This window comes from Tupaia chinensis, unplaced genomic scaffold, assembly GCF_000334495.1.
Source record: "Tupaia chinensis unplaced genomic scaffold, TupChi_1.0 Scaffold000354_1, whole genome shotgun sequence".
Classification (NCBI taxonomy): domain Eukaryota; kingdom Metazoa; phylum Chordata; class Mammalia; order Scandentia; family Tupaiidae; genus Tupaia; species Tupaia belangeri.
The window spans coordinates 10147821-10169583 of NW_006159849.1; the positions used below are offsets into that span (position 1 = coordinate 10147821).

The 21763-nt window shown below is 41.2% G+C and overlaps 1 pseudogene; it reads right to left on the bottom strand.

The window, feature by feature from the left end:
- Window positions 1-54: 54 nt before the first annotated feature.
- The window catches only part of LOC102485598 (60S ribosomal protein L8-like), a 47191-nt pseudogene continuing 25482 nt past the window's right edge, over window positions 55-21763 (bottom strand).

Consider the following 21763-nt stretch of genomic DNA (forward strand, 5'->3'; position numbering starts at 1 on the left):
CCACCACCCCCCCCGGTGGCGCCCCTTTTTTCTTTTTTTTTTTTTTTTTTTTTTTTACAGGACAACAGGAGAAACTTTATTGAGCTCCTCCCCTGCCTCCCCCAAGTTTTCTTTCTCCTGAACGGTCTTGGTTCCCTGGAGACACCCAGTTCAGCGGCCGATGAGACCCATTTTGCAGCCAGCAGGGGCCTCTCTGAAGATGGTGGAGGGTTTGCTGCCTCCAAAGGGATGTTCCACGGGATCCATAGCCACGCCCCGCACACGTGGCCAGCAGTTCCTCTTTGCCTTCTACTTCTGATAGGCACGGCCTGCCTTCAGGATAGGTTGGTCAGTTCTACCACCTCCAGCCACCACACCGACCACAGCTCTGTCGGCAGAGGAGACGACCTTCCTGGAGCCTGAGGGCAGCTTCACTCGGGTCTTCTTGGTCTCCGGGTTGTGGGAGATAGTTCCCGGAGGCCCGGGTAGCTTGCCGGGTCCCCAGGATTCTCCTTCAAGCAGCAGATGATTGTGCCCTCAGGCATGGTGCCCACGGGGAGGGGAGGGCATTGCCAATGCTGAGCTGGGCTTCTTGCTGCAGTACACGAAATGGCCCGTGTGGATGCCCTCGGCCACGATAAACAGCTCAGTCCGCTTCTTAAAACGGTACGGGTCCTGGAAGACCACCTCGACGAGAGTCACCCGCAAACCTGAGGTGGATGACGTCCTTTAGGATGCCCTTGACGCTGCCGCGCTGCTCAGCGAAGTCCACAGCGCACCCTTGTGGTGCTTCACGTGCGCGCAGGACACCGAGCCCGCACCCTTCCTCTGCCCATGGATCACCCGGCCCACGGGGATCCTTTCTAAAGTTCAGGTTTCCAGGTGGCAGTCAAAGGCCGGTCTTGCAGGCAGGTCTTCCAAAGAGTAGCACTCTCAGGACTGCTATGCCTTTTAACCTCTTTTTATACACAGGCATTATGATCCTTTTTAAAGTATCCTAGCCCCAGCCTGGTGGCACAATGGGTAGCAAACTGAACTGCAGTGCTAGAAGCCACACAGCTGACCACGGGCTCAAATTCCTGCAGTGACTTGAGAGAATGCAGAGTGCGTGAGTGGGTGCCCAAGATCCTGATGGCTGGAAGGCTGGGGAACGGGGACCACCATGTGATGGGAACTTGTCAAGAGTGCTTCTCTCCTGTACATGCCCACATGCTCTATCATGAATAAAATAGATTTTATATATATATATACACACACATACATATATATAACACATATATATAATGTATATATACATATTGTATACATATATGATGATATATATAATTCTATTCCATGTGTATTTTAGTGTTTTTTAATATATTATATATATGCTATATATATTATATATGCTATATATTATATATATTTTTTATAATATATATAGTTGTTAGGAAACTCATGACACATTTTGCATAGAAAAATACATCATGACCTTTCCCGATAACTGAATATGTCCTTTTAAATATTTATATTATTTTATACTTATTTATATTATTTATTATTATTTAGTTATATTATTATTATTATTACACTTTTTTAATAAATGTAAAACTGGAGCTCAGATAGGTTAAAGATCTTGCTCATGACCACGCAGATCATACATGGCAAAGGAGAATGGATCTGAATCTGATAGGTCTGTCTCTGAAGGCCATAGAGTTCCCCATTGTGTCATAATGTCTCAAATCCTGGCATCTCACCTATAAAAATATGTTTCTTTTTCCATTGAGATTAATATGCATACACGCAGTTTTTTGTTTTGTAGTTTTTGTTATAAGGTGCAAGTGCTCACTGGAGAGAGACAGAGATAGAACGTGAGAAATCATCCCCGTAAAGGGGACGGCCACACCACAGTCCCTTCTCCTCCACTCTCCTCTTGGGATTTTTGGGCATGCCCATGCACCAGGCATGATTTTCAAGCCACTGGGTTCGGGACTTGAACTGTGCTGTGGCCACGTGGGATTTAGCAGCTTAACCTCCCTGCCACCTGCTGGCCCCAGATTGTTTTTTACAAGTAAGTTCTTCTGCTGGAAATTACAGCAGCTACAACTCTACAAATAGAAAGAAGAAAATAAACCAGATTTAAACCCAGTAGTTCTCATTTGTAAAAGATTTATGAAGGAAATATAAGGAAATTCAGTGATGCAGTTTTATTCATTAGCTTTTATATGATTGCATTTCCTTTGACTGGTCATGTAAAAAAAAACAGGCCCAACTAGAAACATCAAAAGAAAATTCCCAAGTTGGGTCTCCTTTTGTACTTCTCAGAAAGTTATATTTTCTTTTGCTACTTTTCAGCAGAGGAAAGCATCAATGCTTGCATATGAGATACCCTTTCTCTTTCATCCTTCACAGGAAGAAATTGGAATTTTCTTTTCCTGAATCACAGCCCACCATGTATCTATAGGAGAAATACCCATTTCTACTGTTGGGGCTTCACACAGACAGAAATGCCTGACATGGTTGTCAGGTCGAGATGAATAAAGAATAGCTTATGTGTGTTCGAGAGCCTTCTAGACTCAAAACTAAGGCTGCCCATAAAAATTATTTCTTGGCTCTTCTCACTGTACTAATGCACAAACACAAAGATAAACATGTTGTCCAAAAATGAATAAATAAATCAGTCTACCCGCTTCCGTAGTGCAGAGGAACTACTGTGGAGCAGTCTAAACTGTGTTGTTTGTCCTGGCAAGTTTCTCGCATCTGATTTGAGCAGCAGAAAAGGACCCCTCCTAGGGCATTATTTACACAGCACAACAGATCAACTATCCAGTGCTAATAAGATTAGGGCCCCGTTAGCTTCAACCCAGTCTCCCTCATTTCCCTTTTTTATTTAAATTTTTAATTGACAAATAGCAATGATATATATTTGCAGGGTATAACAAGATGTTTTTATATATGTTTAGAGCATGTAGAAGGCTTAGATCAATTTAATTAGTATAACCATCACTTCAGGTATCATTTCAATTTCACTTATTTTCTGTTGAACCTGAGAAGCCCTAGGTAAGTGAAATCAAATTTAGGCTTACGGAAGGAAGTCATTGATTACTTCACCTATCCACTGGCCCATCTGACCTTCCCTTTGTCTCCCCAAACAATGCTTTTATGACCTATATGCCTCTTTAAGCATAGATGGAAATTTCAGACACATAACTTACAGGTGAAGTGAGCTCGGACAAGCTACTTAATCTTCTGGGACTCGGTTTCCTCATCTATTAAATAGGAATGATAAAAATCCTTAGAGCTCATAAAGTGGCAATAGCAAATGATAGCATGCACGGTTAGCATACTGCCCGGTATAGAATACATGCTTACTACATTTTCTTTCATTATTAGTCTAAGAACCATTCGGTAATAATTGGCCACCCATTTTTAAGTCTGTGCAATCTCTTAAGACAGAAATATTTTCTTTTTCCTCTTTTTGGTCAGTAGCATTTATGTAATGTTGGCATTGTTCTTATCCATGGGAACTGGGTATTGGGAAACTCACATCAAAATGAGGCGAGACATTTGGTGCCAAATGGTGGACATTCTGGAATACATCTGGGACTGAACAAGAGCTGAATGTCACAGGCATCAGAAAGCAGAGGACTGAGTCCGAGCTGAGACCTTGGAGATCACTCTGGACTGCAGGCTGCATTTACTGCCACTTTCTTGTACTCTTTCTCCATAAACTCCGGCTTATTTAGCATGTAGGTTGCTATGGTGACAGGATCATGGGAAGGAATAATGCAACAGACGCGCCTAATCTATTTAAACCTTACTGAAGTGTATCCTTCGAGGTAAAACTGTGACGGAACCAATGCTAGCTGCCAAGATGCCTGTGAGCACCGTGAGTCTAGACTGGCCTCTGTCTTCCTGACATTTCCTTGTGACCCAGGAAGACCTTCTGGTGGGCCCCAGAGTAGGGTTTGGTGGGAACTGGGGATGACTGATAGCAGTTAGAGTTTACTTATTAAAGGACTTAGAAAGGACAGACAGCCTGTGGCATGGTGGTTTAAGGTGGCTGGATCCTACATGGCCCACAGTATGGTTTGAATCCCAGAACCGGTGGCTTGAGAAACATGCCTGTGCATTTGCATGAGTGCCTAGAATCCCGAAAGAAGGGAGAAATGGAGGAGAAGGGATCGCGGTCTAACCATCCCTCACTGAGGGAGTACTTTCTTACTTTCCCTTTCTCTCCCTATCTCTGTCCAGTGGGCACATGTGCTTTCTGGCAAATTAAAAGAAAACAAATAAAAATAATAAATCTAAAAATTAAATAAAATAAAGGATCTAGGCTCTAAGCCTGTACAAAGAGCTGGAAACTTGGAGTCATATAAATGTGGAGTTCAAAGCTTGCCTCTACCACTTCAGAGCTCTGTGTTCTGGGGCTACCAGGTGGCATGGTGGTTGAGGCGCTAAATTCCCATGTCTGACCACAGTTTGAGCTTGGAAACTGGCAATGAAAATCATGCTGGGCATGTGTATTAGCATGCCCATCATCCCAGGAGAAGAATGGAAGAGAAGGGACTGTGGTGTGCCCATCCCTCCAAGGGAGTGATTTCTCATTTTTCCTCTCTACATCTCTGTCTCTTTCTGGCAAGCACATGTGCCCTATGGCAATAACATTAAAAAAAAAAATCTCTGTTTTCTTCGTTTATTTTATTTTATTTTATTTTATTTATTTTGCTAGGTTTTTGCTATAGGGTGCGTGCGCTCACCAGAAAGACAGAGAGAGTCAGAAAGCAAGAAATCACCCCCCGGGGATTGGGCGGCAGGGGGCAAGATGGCCACGCTGCAATCCCTTCTTCTCCATTCTCCTCCCGGGATCTTGGGCATGTACACACATGTGCCCGGACTGAGTTTAAACCACCAGGTCCGGGACTTGAGCTGTGGTTGACCACATGGGAGTTCAACGACGACATAGCCATCACGCTAACTGCTGGTCCAGCTCTATGTTCTTAAAGTGATGTTACTTTGCTTCTAGAACAGAATAATAGTGTCTGCTCTCACTGCTTACAGGTTATTATGAGAATCAGATTAACAAACATGGAAACAAACAGTTGTATGAACTGTCATGCATCATAAAGATATTTTGCTACTGCCTAAATGACTACTGCAGCGTGAGGCTCCTTGAAACCTTTTTACAGAAGTTGCTTTGTCTCCCAGAGTGAGTTTGATGAACTCAATTAGAAAATGACATTTCCCAGGACCAGCAGTTAGCATAGTGGCTATGTTGTTGGACTCCCATGTAGTCGACCGTGGTTCGAGTCCTGGACCAGGGGCTTAAACTCATGCCAGGCGCATGTGCATGTGTGCCCAAGATCCCGAGAGGAGAATGGAGGAGAAGGGATTGCCGTGTGGCCATTCCCCCGAGGGGGGTGACTTCTCACTTTCAGTCTCTCTGTCTCTGTCTGTCTTTCTGGTGAGCACATACGCCCTATAGCAAAAACTTCTTCAAAAAGAGAAAGAAAGAAAATGGCATTTCCCAACAATTTCCCAATTTTACGAGCACCCCCCAACAAGAACTTTGGAAAGCTACTGAAGTCAACACAATTTCTTTCAAACCCATTTACTTCTCTCATAAATCTCTCAGTAGGAGGCTATACTCAAAACAAAAAGGAAACTGTAGAATTAAAAGTTCACCTCACAACCTGGTCATCTACTTAAAAAATAATAGAAATTAAATGGAAAGTAATTGAAGTTAGTATAAGTAATTCAGATCTTAGCTAAGCGGGCAGGACCGAGCTGTAAAATGTGGTGACGGTTAAAAAATATGGTCCATTGTAATAATGGTATGATCGGTACACTGCTGAAGCTTCCATTTATGAAAGATATGAACAGCACATGTAGATATAGTTGCTAAATCTTTTTCAAGCTAATTTTTTAGCCTAGAAGTTTGACAGGGACCAGCCAGTGGCATGGTGGTTAAGGTGCCTGGATCTGAAGGCCAACTATGGGGTTTGAGTCCCAGACTGGCAGCTTGGAAAAACATGCCAGGCACATGTGCGTGCGTGCCCAAAATTCTGAAGGGAAAATGAAGAAGAGAGGATTGTGGTGTGAACATTCCCCATGGGGGGTGGTTTCTTACTTTCTCTTTCTCTCTCTCTCTCTCTCTGTGTCTCGGTTTCTCTCACCAGGCATATGTGCCTTCTAGCAAAAATTAAAAACAAAAAAGATTTGATGATTATGCCTCAATATCCTTGTAGTTGATATTCTCAGTTGTTTCTGGACTTGAGGTTATGATATTGATTTTTCTATGTATTTTCATACATAGTGTGATAGTTTCATAAGTGAATTGATTTCCTATCTTCTAGCTTTGATGATTTTTTTTTTTTTTTTTTTTTTTAGGTTTTTGCCATAGGGAATGTGCACTTATCAGAGAGAGGCAGTGAGAGGAGGAAAAGTGAGACATCAACCCTTAGGGGTGGTGGCCACACCATAATCCCTTCCCCTCCGTTCCTGGGATTTGGGGCATGGATGGACATGTGCCTGGCATGATTTTCAAGGTACCAGATCCAGGATTCAAACCTTAGTCAGCCATGTGGGAATAGTGCCTTAATCACAATGCCACCTGCTAGCGCCTCAGTAAAATTTAAAAAAAAAAAAAAAAAGGAAAAGAAATTGCTACAGAGTGCACAACCTCACCAGAGAGACAGAGAGAAGAGGGAGAAAGCATCCTCTTTTGGGGCATAGTTAAACCACAACTCCTTCTCCATTTTTCCTTCCGGTTGAGATTTCCAGCACACACGCATACAAGCCCTGGGGATGCTTTTCTAGCACTGAGGCTAGAATTTGAACCTCACGGTCAGCCATGTAAAGGCTACTGGGCTTTTCTTTTTAATAAATTTGTATATCGCTGACCAAAATGTTTGAGACCAGAAGTGTTTCAGATTTCCAATTTTGGAATATTTGCATATATATAATGAGAAATATTGGGGAGGGGGCCAAAGTGTAAACCTGAAATTAATTTACACCTTGGCCTGAAGTTAATTGTATACATTATTTTTGTATTTTGCAGCATTTTGACTGAACCCATCACACGAAGTCAGGTGTGAAATTTTCCATTTGTGACATCATGTTGGTATTCAAAAAGTTCTGGAATTGGGGTCATTTCATATTTTGGGTTTTCAGATTAGGGATGCTCAACCAGAATTATTATTTTTTAATCTTTGAATATTTATTTTAACATGTGGGGTACATAATTTGCCTGAGCCCTTTAGAAATAGCAGAGCAAGCCAAATTTCGGCATATGTGATAGCCATAGTTGTGTAAGATCATTATTTTAACATATGCTTTCATTTTCCTCCATTCTGTCTTTGAAGATGTCATATCCTTTGTAAAGAGCATGAATAAAATATAAAGCATGATATATTTTCATCTCTGCAGAATATATTTCACTTCACTAAAATCTAATATATGGAGTCCAACATAGAACATTTGTTCTAGAATGATTCGAGTGTCTATATTAAACTTTCATCATTTTTTAATTGGTTTTCCCCTATTCGGAGAAAAGGTAATTTTTTTTTTTCATAGCGTGTTGTACTTTACAAGGTTTGCAACATTTTAAAAAGAATTTTCCTTTTGACATGAATAGCCTTTTTTCTTCTTAATTATGTAATAAATAGAAAGAATGCAAAAGAAGCCATTGGTTAAAAATACATGGCAATATAAAAGACTCTTGTTTTCCCTTGCTTTGAGGAAATTCAATATAGTGTTTTAGAAAGGCTGGCAAGGGTGCTGATGGGGAGAAAAGGAGGCCCCCTTGCCCCAGTTTCAAGTGTCTGAAGCTGAACTTGCATTCCAGGCCATCCACGACGTGTGCAACTTAGACTCCTGGTTTAGAATAGTTCACATAGATGAAGAGAGCCTTTTAAAAAGAGGAGTGTTTTATACTATGTATCAGAGCTAAAAATAAGATGGAAGCCCTGAAGGGAAGAAGCACCTCTTATGGGACTGTGATGTCAGACTACTCGTGCCAAATTTCTCATGGCCCCGCACACAAGTCCTTAGCAGCTAGCTACAGGTTGATTTCAGGCCTTTATTGGTAATGACACCATGAAAGGAAAATACAGAATGAAGGTCATTTTTCTGGCTACAATTCCCATTAATAAATGACATGCAGGTTTCCTCTTCCAAACTGGTTCATTGTCAAGCGTCTCACTGATTTTGGCTATTGTGATACTATAAATCTATACCAGCAGAAATGATCTAGGAAATCGAATGATTAGAGCAGAATACTTTAGTGTTTTCGTTTTGTTTTGTTTTGTTGTTTTGCTACAGGGTGCATGCACTAACTGGAGAGATGAAGGGGAGAGACAGGAAGTGAGAAATTGCCCCCCCCGGGGGAATGGCCATGCCACGATCCTTTCTCCATCTCCTCTCTTGGGATTTTGGGCATGTGTGCACACATGCCTAGCTTGTTTTTCAAGCCACCAGGTCCAGGACTTGAGCTGTTGAGTCAGTCATGTGGGGATCCAGCTGCCCTAAACACTTATGACAGGCTGTCCCAGAATACTTTTGTTTTTAAAAATAGAAAGTGGCATCTACATCTTTATATAGAACAGAGTTTGGGCCACTGCATCTAAAATTGTAGCGTGACCCAAAATTCTCTGCTCATCACTTTAAGTTCAGAGGCAAGTGCCGTGGGGTTGGGCATTCAGAGCTCTCTTTCAAGAGAGAAGAATGGAAACATAAATGTTAAGTATCCAATAAACCAGGTGACTTTTCTTTCTGCAAAAGCTAACAGAGGTTTCTGCTGCTCTAGCATCCAAAGAGTCAGTGTACCAGAAGTACACCTTCAGAAAGTTCCTAAAAACGAAAAGCCTAAGGGCTAGCAGGTGGCGTGGTGGTTAATATGCTGGATTCTCACATGGCCACCTGTGGTTGGAATCTCAGACCTAGTGGCTTGAAACTCACACCAGGTTTGTGTGTGTGTGTGTGTGTGTGTGTGTGTGTGTGTGTGCATGCCCAAAATCCTGAGAGGACAATGGAGGGAAAGGGATTGCAGTATGGCCACCCTCCTCGGGAGTGATTCCTCACTTTCTCTTTGTGTCTGTCTGTCTGTCTGTCAGTCTCTGACGAGCACATGAACCCTATGGCAAAGACTTAAAGAAACAAAGAAACAAACTAAAAGTATGGGACTGGTAGGTGGCATGGTGGTTAAGGCGCTGAACTCTAACATGGCTGACCACAGTTAGAATCCAGGACCCAGCAGCTTGAAAATCACACCGAGCATGTGTGTGTGCATATATGCACCAGGAGGACAATGGAGGAGAAGGGACTGTGGCATGGCTGTCCCCCCCGGATGGTAATTTTTTATTTTCCTTTTCACTGTCTCTCTCCGGCAAGTACAAGTTCCCTATGGCAAAAACCTTAGAAACAAAGTCCTAAAAGCTTATTACAAGAATAGAAGCCCTTTTTTAAATGTGTGAAGACATTGAACATGGATGAATATTTAGAGCTGTCCAGAAACCATCTTGAAAGTTACCATTCTATGTGGAATAACTTTCGAAAGCATAGTGGTACTTAGTCCTAGCCATTCTCATCATATCCTTGATGGAATGCTGCAAGTTTACAAACAAAACATAGTCAATTCAAAAATAAAAGAAAGGATTCTGAAGGAGTAGTTTCTGCCTTCTTTTTTTGTTCCGTAGCAAGTAATGATCCTCATAACAGGCACATACACAGGGCATTGCCCTGTCCAAATGAGGAAGAAGCCCAATGACAAGTACACTAATTCAACTTGCAGCAGTGCTGTTAAATTACTTCTGTATGAGATGAAGATGCTACTTTATCTTTTTTATTATTATTATCATTTTATTTCAGTTTGCTATAAGACATGTGCACTCACCAGAGAGAAACACAGAGAAAGGGATAGTGAAAAATCTTACCGCTGGGGAAGAATGGCCATGCTACAATCCCTTTTTCTCCTTTCTCCTGTCAGGATTTTGGGCATGCATGTACATGCACCTGGTGTGTTTCTCAAACTCACAGTTGGCCATATGGGACCAACTAAAAGCCTAAGGACTAGCAGGTGGCGTGGTGGTACCTGCTTGTCCTGAAGATGCTACTTTAGAACTAAAAGTCAAAATGCTGAAACACAGAGCCAAGCCCAGAGTGCAGGAGCTAAGCCTGTGAATTGGGAGCCTGATCCTACATGGCCGACTACAATTTGAGTCCCAGTCCTGGTGGCTTAAGAAAACATGTTGGGCGTGTGTGAATGTATGCCCCAGATCCTGACAGGGTAGTGATAGGAAAGAAAAATAATTACAGCATGAGGACAGCCCATTGGGGGTGCCTTTTCTCTGGTGAGCACACATGCCCTCTGGCAATTAAAAAAAAATGGCCCAGGCTATTGATACCCTGGGTAGTAAATTGAATAGCAGTGCTGGGAGCCACAGTCTGGCTGTGAATTCAAATCCTTTGGTCAGCTTGAAAATACCCTGGGGGCATGCATGATCCCAGATCCTGAGATGAGCTGTAGGCTACTGGAAGGAGATCTCTGATGAGACCCTTTTGGGAGTGCTGCTTCTCTCTCACTGTCTCCCATGTGTGCATATGGACTTTCTTTTATAAATAAACTTTTAAAAACTATAAAATATTTTAAAAGTATAAAGCACATAGGGCCAGCTGGTGGCATGGTTGTTAGGGCAACTGGCTCCTACATGGCTGACTGTGTGGTTGCAGTTCCAGATCCATTGACTTAAAAAAACAAAATGGGTAATAAATGTAAGCCCATTATAGAGCACAGTAGGGGTAACAAAGATTAGAGTAAAATTCTACTTGAAGAAGCAGAGTACTTTTTGTAATGCGTAGATGAATTTGCATTATATAATATGAAAAACCATGAGAACTTTTGTCATTTAAAAAAATCATCAACTACATGCCAAACATTCCATATTTAGAATATGTCTATTTTATACTAGGGCTCACAATACAAAACAACACAGAAATGTTTAAAACATTGTAAAGGTCATTTTAGAGATGAAGATTTCACAATTCAAGTGCCATTCAAGATTTTTTACTCCAGTGGCATAATATGAATACTTTTTTTTTTTTTTTTTTTTCTATTGGGGGTGTGTGCTCCCCAGAAAGAAAGGAGACAGAGAGATAGAAAGTGAGAAATCACCCCCAGGGGGGATGACCACGCCACAATCCCTTTTCCTCCATTCTCCTCTCGGGATCTCGGGCAGGCATGCACATGCGCCCGACGTGAGTTTTAAGCCACCGGGACTGGGACGTGAACCGCAGTCAACTACATGGGAGTCCAGCGACATAGCCATTACGCTAAATGCTTGTTCCATACATTTTTTTTTTTAATTACGTAAAGAGACACCAAGTTTTTCAAGCATGAAGCCACTATCTTTGCAAATTTTTATTTAAGTTTTTTTGCCATAGGGTGTATGCAAGTGGCCAAGAGACAGAGAGAGAGAAAGTGCTAATTGCCTCCCTGGGGTGACGGCTGCACTACAAGCCCTTCTCATTCATTCACCTCTCAGGATTTTGAGCACACATGCACACATGCCCGGAGTGAGTTTTAAGCCACTGGATCTGGGGTTCAAACTGCGCCTGGCCATGTAGGAGTCTAGTGCTTTAACCATTATGCTGCCTACTGGTCCCACAAATCTTTATTTTTAAAGTGCTATATTTGCATTTTCTGTGCTTTATACACAGACTTTATGCCTGTGGTTGTCTTAATCATCTTCTTGCATTAACATCTATACAATGAAAGATCTACTAAATATTGCTGGTAAGGGAAATTTGAAGAAAAACAGTTGCCTAAAACTGCAGTTTCTGCCCTTTTGAAAAGTATGCATGCATGCGTGTTTTTGTGCACTTTCTTATACGCCACTTTTTTTCCTGCTTTTATTTTTATTTAAATACTTGGTTGGGGTCATTCTCTTAATACACAAGTATACTGGCAGTTAGGAACTCTGTAACAAAAACATACCACGGGAATTCTTTGGAAAAAAATGTTCTAGCTATTGTTAAACTTACAAATTATTGACCTTATCTCTTACTTAAAAAGTCTAACAGATAATATGAAGAAGAGATAAAGAGATTTTCTATGAAGTATTTCACATTGCGATAGCAACTTGTACCATTAAATTCCAAATAAAGTATTTCCTTTTAACGTTTAACTCAAATACAGCTTATAAGAAACAAACACAAACTGTAAGGAAGATCTTAGTATGTACCCAGCCTGTTGTAGTCCAATATCGAAAGCTATCAGCTGTGATCCCATTCTCCATCTCTTTCCTGGAAATGACTCCACTCTGCCAGTAGAGGGCACTATGTACTACTGGGTAGAGAAGGCCAAAGGCTTACTGTAAGTACATATGCCTCTTGGACTTGGTTTCTTTCTCTTTGAAGGAATAGCCCAGCCAGTGTGGTGTGAGTGGAGATCAGAGCTGGCCAGTAGGTTGTTACAGCAATTCTGTGGAACATCTAGCTTTCTTATAATGCCCTGCAAAAGTCAGAACCCAAAGGGGAACCCAGAATATGATTATAATCAAATGGTTATCTTTGGAAATTGCTGGCAAAATGGTGTGTCACTCTGTCATATCTATGAGGAACACAAATCCGGTCACAAATAGTAATGAAGAGGTCATATAAGTCTTAAATCTGAGTTTCTTTAAGAGTTAGCAAAAAAGGACTTGCACTGCACAACACAGAGCAAGATCTTCACATCCTCCTTGAACATCACCTCTCTTATGCTCACATCAGCTACTCACTTCTTCAAAACCTTCTTAAAACACTCACCATTCCAGTCTTCTCGATTCTCTGGTTACTCATCTTCCTGGCTTGGGTAACTCCTTGACCTTGCTTCTGTGGAAGACCAATTCAGCTTTCCTTAACGTTGCATCTTTTCCATCTCTTCTATCATCAAAAGAACCCCTTGAAAATGAAGGAGAAAGACTGTATTTCCATTATGCCACAAAAATGGAGGACTCTTACTGTCAACGAGAGAATGGAAAGAACAGGAAAGAAAGAAACTACTTTTGTAAAGAGAAGCTTTCCAAAATGTTGGTTTTTTTGTCTTGCATTTAGATTCCACATCAGTCAATTATTAACCAAATCTGATAGGATCTGGCTAAATTCTATTATTGAAATTACAAATGGAATAAAAGTTGACTTGACGTGGAAAGGATCAAGACCACATCCCATTTTTTACAGATCAGAAGCTGAGCCCCAGGGAGGGTGACTGGCTTGTTCACAAAGTTGGGGTCAGAATCCACTGACCCCAGCTTGCTTTGTCCATTGGAGCACTCTGCTGGAAGCTAAATTCTTATCTATAGGATTTTGCATTATAATGAAGCCTCCCTTAACATAAGAAAAGCTAGAATCTTAAAACAGAAATAAAGTCCTTTCAGGATTTTTTTTTTCATTGCAATTATAGAACAACTTTTCTGCCTACACGGAGAATAAATCACTATTAAATAAAGTAGTTACTATTACTTAATTTGTATTTTTAAAATTATTATTTATTTAATTTTATTTATTCATTCATTTATTTTAATTTGACCAGAAAGAGATACACAGAGAGAGAGAGAAGGGGAGAAAGAAAGCCGCCAGGTCCGGGACTCGAACCGTGGTCGAACATGTGGGAGTGCCCAGCATCTTAACCACAACACCACCTGCTGGTCCCTTTTTTTAAAAAAGTTATTATTTATTTAATTTTATTTATTCAATTTGTATTTATTTTTAACTTTCTATTGATAGCTGTATGCATTTGTGGGATACAATGTGATTTTTTCAATGCAAGAATACAGTGTGTAATGATTAAATCAGGTACGCTCATCATTTTGAGCATCTGTCATTATTTATTTGTCATTATATGTTGGGAACATTCACAATCCTCTTTTTTGAAATGAACTAATGTTTTAAAAGGAAAAGTTAGTTTATTAAGTAAAAGTACACTCCAGAGAGGTAGGAGTGGACCTGAGTGGACAGAGAAAGAGTGCTCAAAAGTTCCCAGCAGTTACATTCTGGGTGGTTTATACTTTTTAAATCTAGGTTGTCTTGGTTGATCATTCGCTAGGCCCACTGATTATTCTCATCTCATTGGCTCTATCAAATGGGTCTAGGCCTACAATTAATGAACTTTTTAAGGTTTTGTTATAGAGTGCATGTGCTCAACAGAGAGAGAAGAAAGAGGGAAAGTTAATCACCCTCCAGGGGGGAGGTCCCTCAGCAATCCTTTCTCCTTTCTGCTCCTGGAATTCTGGGCACACATGTACATGTGCCTGACACGTATTTGCTGGGTCTGGAACTTACACTGCCACAGAGTTGGCCATGTGAGACCCAGTGTCTTAATCACCTACTCATCTGGAAATATTCTTTATCATCATTGCAAAAAGAACAGGATGACCACGTTCCTTCAATGCAAAATAATAATAATAATTTAATTAAACACACACAGACACACACACACGTATATCTAAGGGTCTCCAGAAAGTTTGTAGAAGATCCAGTCACTGTGACATAGCAGTAACATAAGTGTCCTGCTGAGTCAGAAGACATGGTTAATTCGAGGTTTGAATTCCTCTTTCTCTCATGCTCATGCACATGCACACACTCTCTTATTATCATCTTTAGAAAGTTAATGGAGGGACCAGCAGATGACATAATGGTTACATCACTGGACTCCCATGTAGTTGACTGTGGTTCGAGTCTTGGACCTGGCAGCTTAAAACTCATGCCAGGCATGTGTACATACATGCCCAAAATTCCAAGAGGAGAATAAAGGAGAAAGGATTGTGGTGGGGTCATCCTTCTGGGGGGTGATTTGTTCACTTTCTGTCTCTCCAGTGAGTACATGCACCCTATAGTGAAGATCTCACTCTAAACATTTTTTAAAAATAAAATAAATAGTTAATGGAATATGCATTATTATGAGAAGATATTTTGCACCAAACTCACAATTTAATTCCATTTTTCTACAAAATGGACTTCAAAAAGTTTGTATAAAATAGAAGTAAAGTACAAGTTTGTTTGTTTGTTTGTTTGTTTTTGAGAGATTTTCACTGTAGAGCGCGTGCGCTCGCCAAACAGACAGAGAGAGACATAGAGACAGAAAGCGAGAAATCACCCCCCAGGGGGATGGTCACGCTGCAATCCCTTCTCCTCCATTTCCTCTCTGGATCTTGGGCACGCACGCACACACGCCCGGCGTGAGTTTTAAGCCACCGGGTCCGGGACACGAACCGCGGTCGACTACGTGGGAGTCCAGCGACATAGCCATTACGCTAACTGCTGGTTCCCAAGTACAAGTTTATTTTGGTGCAAAAAAATTTTTGTAATTCATGCAGTTTTATCATAATAAAAATTCTCCATGAACATTTTGGAAGGCAGCTATGCTCACCACTATACCACCAATGCACAAGGCTCCATGAACATTTTGAAGACCCCGTGTGTGTGTGTGTGTGTGTGTGTGTGTATAAAATCATATACATATGGTTTAATTGCACCAAGATGACTATTATCATCATCATGAGTCCTGGATGGCACCATAGGTTACAATGTGATTAACTGGAGAAATAAAAGAACGTATTTGCAAAAATAATGCAAATATAATTACTTTTGTCTAGGAGTAAATGCAAAATGCTTGGTTTAAATTAGGGGAACTTGTGGTGGGAAATCACCTACATTAAGTGAAAAGGTAGAATACTGACATTTTGACCTTGGCAAAGATTCTAAAATCTAACTCCCCACGTTAGTGAGAACACTGGGAAATGTGCCCTTTAATACACCATTGGTGGGAATGTACACTGGCACAATTTGGCAATACCTATCAAAATCTTAAAACTGTGGGACCAGCAGATGACATAACGGTTATGTCGCTGGAATTCACTGCAGTTCGAGTCCTGAACCCAATGGTTTAAAACTCACATTGGGTGTGTGTGTGTGCATACTCAAGATCCTATGAAGAGAATGGAGGAGAAGAGATTGTGGCATGGTCATGCCCCCCGGCTTGCTTGCTCTCTCTCTCATGAGCACATGTGCCCTATGGTAAAAATCTCTCTTAAAAACAAATCAAAACTAGAAGCTAGTCATGACTTTTTGTCTCAGAAATTTTGCTTAACAATTTGCTTAGGGACCAGCAGTTGGCGTAATGGCTATGTCACTGGACTCCCATATAGTTGACCACAGTTCGATTCCCAGACCCGATAGCTTACGTGCGTGCCCAAGATCCCGAGAGGAGAATGGAGGAGAAGGGATTGTGGTGCGGCCATCCCTTCTGGGGGGTGATTTCTCACTTTCTTTCTGGCGACTGCATGCACCCTATAGCAAAAATCTCTCAAAAAAAAAAAAAAAGAATTTGTTTATAGGGTGGCTGAGTTATGGTTCATTAGTAAAACTTGACATTCTGTGAGGCTGACCTGCATGAGAGGGTTCCAGGTTTGTGACCAGAGATCCCCCTGAGTACAGCAGGCACAGGTTTGCCCATATCTGTGGTTAGAGAGGGCTGGAGGTGGATTGTGAAATCAAGACCCTGTTGGGGATGCCATTTTCTCCTATTCCTTCAATAAATAATAATAATAATAATAATAATAAAATGATCATGAAAGCAATCAGGTTTATTACCACATTACTTTTGATAGCAAAATAAACAGAAAAACATTTAAGTACCCAACAATAAGGGATGAATTCACTATGCTATGTATAAGTATAGGATGATTAACATGTAGCTGCTGAAAGAGTTTTATAAGATATAATGATACAAGAAAACATTTATGATGTATGTTAAGAAGAGAACATCCACACCCAGAGAATCTATAGACAGATATTTTAAAGGCTATAAAGTATATATAATAAAAACTTCACAAGAAATGATTCTCCCTGAATTATAATATAACAATGGTATTTATTTCCTTCTCTTTATTTTTCTGTACCTTCTGAATTGTCTACAAATATGTAGCAATTCTATAATAAAACATTGGTTCCTCTCAGGTGACTGCCCCAATGTGATAAGGACATAGATGGAGGAGAAAGTACGAAGCAGTGCTGCAATGTGATCTCAACAGCTCACACGTGCCGTTGCGGTTGTGTGCAAACCACTCGTCAGGCCCAAGAACACCCTTGGCTCCAGAGCTCAGCGCAGGTTTCCTTCCCCCTAGCAGCCTGCCATTCAGGGCGGAGCGCCTCAGTGGGCTGGCCCTGAGCCACTCAGTCTTCCCAAACCCTGTCAGAGCAGTAGAAAGGCCAATTCCCCACTGAACAGGCAGATGGCGAAACATCCCCTTGGCTCTTGTACATCCAGCCATATTGGTACAGGCTCAGCTGAAACAAGGCAAGCAAGTTCTCTAAGGCCAAGCAAAATTAGTCCTCTCTCAAGGGAGTACTGTGCCTGCCAGCTGGCATTTCCTGCAGTGCCCCCCCAGCCCATTGCGAGGGTGGATAATGGGCAAAGATAGAGAGGGCTTCATCCGAAGGCCAGAGGATCTTAAGCAATGAGGAATCCAGCTTTGGGCACTGTGAATACACTGGCAGGAAGTGATCATCTTTTAGGAACCAAAGAATTCCACATGACAGCAAAGTTGGAAAGAGGCCTGGACTGTGAATTAGGAGCTTTGGGTGCTTCTTACTTCTTACAGTCCCTCTCTTGGAACTTCAGCCTTTCTTCTATAAAACGTCGTGGGTGGGAGTAGATATACAAAATGATCTATAAAGTTGCTTCTAGCCTTCAACACCTTTACAATGAATTTTAATGAAGTTATAGGATATACATTTTAGTCAATAAATGTATTCTTTGTCTGGCAGTGAGGAGCCAGACAAAGAAAACGGTCCCTACCCACAGTACTCAACAGTTGAAAGTCTTGGAAAACTTTCCGGTTCTGAAACATATGATATCCGCTGTGTCATTTATTTAAGAGAATGTTTTCCACCAAGACTGAATTTTCTCTATTGCCAGTAAAGTGACTAATCCCACTGTCAATAACCAAGGTGTGTGCTGAATATTGGGAGTAAATATTGGTTTGGATTAAAAGTATGGATTAAGGGGCTGGCAGATGGCATGGTGTTTAAGGAACGGGATTGCCACATGACTGACCATGGTTAAAGTTCTACACTTGGTGGCTTGAAGATTATGCCAGGTGTACGTACGTGTGTGCAACGAATCCCGGGAGGAGAATGGAGGAGAAGAGACTGCAGCGTGCCCATCTCCCCCTGGGAAGCAATTTCTCACTTTCCCTCTTTCCACCTTTATTTCTCTTCAGTGAGCCCAGTATCCTATAGCAAAAACCTAACAAACAAACAACAAACACAGATTACAAAATCAGAGAGTCCTGTTAGTAATAAGTCTGAGCTTCATCATTTCCTAACTGGGTGATGTTGGAAAAAATTTTTAAATTCTATCTGTTTTAGTTTCTTCCTCTGTGAAAGGGAGTAAAATAATACCTACTCCCCAGACACCACTGCAGGCAGTAAATGACCTGAAGGATGTCAAATAAGTTATCAGCATATCATTACTACTTGTTGTTAATATGGGAAGTATACAAATAATTTTAATACCAATTTAATCAAAACAAAATTTTGGAATGTCACTTTTTATCCCCCAAAGATTTTTGCTATAGGGCATGTGTGCTTACCAAAGAGACAAAGACAGACAACTGGAAATCACTCCCCAGGGGGGATGGCTGTACTGCAATCCTTTCTCCTCAATACTCCTTTTGGGATTTTAGGCATGCATGCGCCTGGCATGAGTTTCAAGTCACTGGGTCTGGGACTCGAACCACAGTGGACCACGTGGGAACTTAGAACCTTAACCACCGTGCCACCTGCTGGCCCCAGAATGTTACATTTCAAAAGAGCCTTAGAAATAATTTCATGTTAACTCTCTTATTTTACATCAGGATACTGTGATCTGAGAGGCTGGGTAGGGCCCAGGGACATCTAGAGCCATTTGATTCTCTATATATCCTATTAATTAATCAGAAAATATATTGCACTTTCCCTAAAAACTGAAAAAAATACTTTTGCAAATCATATGGACATTATTTTTATTATTTGTTGCTTTGAACTATCTACTTGCTGCTTACTGAAATTTGACCCGTTTCAGAAAGGCCTTCCAAGTAGAACCTGGCATTTTGACAAAGTAGCCCACATGCCCTTGGCCCAGCTTCACAAAATCCATTGAGATTGATGCAAGTAGACCAGGAATTTTCCTCCCTGTGTGTCTACGCCACTCAGCCTGTTTTTCTCTCTTGGTTTTTCTAGCTACTTTTGGCTAGTTAGAAAAAATAATTTCTGGGCTAGCCAGTAGTGTGGTGGTTAAGGTGGCTGGATTATGCATGACCAACTGCATGGTTCAAGTCTTGGATGTGGCAGCTTGAAAAACATGCTGGGTGCGTGTGCATGTGTTCCCCAAGTTCCACGAGGAGAATGGAAAAGGGAGTGCAGTGTGGCCATCCCCTCTGAAGGGTGCTTTCTTACTTTCCCTCTCTCTGTCTCCTTCTGGAGAGCTTATGTGCCCTATAGCAAGTAAAAATCAACAACAAAAAAAGTTTTAAACATAAATAATTCCAAGTTCAGACAAGACACATTTGTTTTACTGACTTTAATCAGATCTTCTGTAGAAATAAAAACTGTAGATATACAACAGTGCCTGGAAGGCAACAGAAGAAAAAAAAAGTGGAACTCCTAGAGATTAAAGGGGAGCTGACATTTATCCTGTGTTTTTATATGCCAAGGGACTCGCTCAATCCTCACAGCTCTCCTATGAAGTAGATGTTACTATTGCCATTCCAGGTGAAAAAGCTGAGGGTCAGAGAGCAACTTGACGAGGGTGCACAGCCCGGAAATGACAGAGATGGAATCTGAGCTCAAACTAGTCTGTTTCCAAACTCTTTCCTGTATGTCAGTCATGCGTGCTCCTACCCATGATCTTAATGACATTCAATTTACATAGAACCTCTCAATACAAAAGGAAGAAATAAATGGTTCCTACAAGTTAGGGTAGTCACATATCTGGAGTAAAGCGATCCATTATACAATTCACTAAAGTGTGTTGAATGTCTTCTGTCACCAAAGCACTGAATTTCCATCCTTAAGACTCATCCCAATTATTCTAAGTAATGCTTCTGTCCTTCCTAATATGGTTTTCTTGTATCAGGTATTATGATTTTGGTATTGTCAGAAAAGAGAGTGAAGCTTAGATGAAGAAAGACTTGTATACATTTGATTTCTATAATAACTTTATCTGGGCCAGCAGGTAGTTTGGTGGTTAAGGTGTTGGATCCCACATAACCTACTCCATAGTCAAGTCCTGGACTAGTTGGCCTGAAAAACACGCTAGGCATGTATACATATGTCCCCAAAATCCTGAGAGATGGGATTGCAGCGTGACCATCTTCCCTGGGGGTTGATTTTTCACTTTTCCTCTCTGTCTCCAGTGAGCATATGTGCCCTATAGCAAAAAAAAAAAAAAAAATCGAATCGAATTAAATCAAAACTTTTCTCTAACTTCAATGTCCTTGTAATCAACTGACTCATTTTTTGTGGCCTTTTCAAGAATAAAGTTCTGCGTTCCTTTCACCTCCCTCCTTTGGCTTTTTTTCAAAGTGTTTTTCCAGTCCACTTACAGTTCAGAACAGATGTAGGTGCTGGCCTGCTCCCAGAATCTTGCTGCTAAATCATGACTCTGCTGTTCCCAATGGACCGAACAGTGCCGAGTAGAAAATGACTTCAGTCCACAGCAGAATCTGTGTTGCTGCCAATCCGACTTAAACCCAGAGGAGTCAATCCTATTTGCAGGTTTTTTTTTCCTTTCCAGTTCATGCTGAGAATGTATGGTACATCATATGTCGATGATTTATAAAGTGCATCTGAAGGCCTCTCTCTCACCCACTGCCTCAACATCTGTCAAGTTCTCAGACTTGAAAAGCAACAAAAGGAGCAAAGTCTTGAGAAAACCTGAGACACACAAGAGATCAAGAACAGTTAGTCTTGGCCGCCATGCAAATGACCATGAACTCAAAGAGAAAATAAAGTGGGTCTTTAAGGAAGTAACTGCAAATGTAAAAAAAGGTCAATAAACTTAGAGCATATGACCCAAAAGATTAATACAACTGCACTCAGGTTTAGTCATGGGTACTGATGTCAACTGTGTCATTTCCCTATCATTGACGGGTACAGGAAACTGTAATATGTTGATAAAGAGCCAATGAGAAAGGAGACTGCTGTCAGTAACTTAGCTCTTTATTCCAGAAAATTCTGGGCTCAAAATGCTGCAACATGCAACAGCAGAACACAAGAGGAATACAAACTAATGTTACAACTTCCTTGTTTGTTTTTGTTTTGTTTTGTTTTGTTTTTTAGTTTTTTGCTATAAGGTGTGTGTGCTGGCTTGCTGGAGAGGGACAGAGAGAGAGAGTGTGGGAAATTGAGAAATCACCCGGGGGAGGGCACATATGCAATCCTTCCTCCTCCCTTTTCCTCTTGGGATTTTGGGCAAGAAAGCACACGTGCCTGGCATGTTTTTCAAGCCTCTGGGTCCAGGACTGGACTTGTGCAGTCAGTCATGTGGGATCCAGCTGCCTTAACTACCATGCCACTTGGCTGGGCCCATGAACTTCAATTCTGAAAACATTTAGAGAATATCCCCCAAGGAAACGCTTTGACTAGGTGCAGCTGAACATGGTTAAAGATGAAGAATCAACTGGTGTTCCTACAGCAAATTCTGGGCTCAAAGAACTGTCTTTGAGTTCTTTTTTCATTTGTTTTAATATATGTGTAGGCTCTTTGGGTATGACATTCCCTA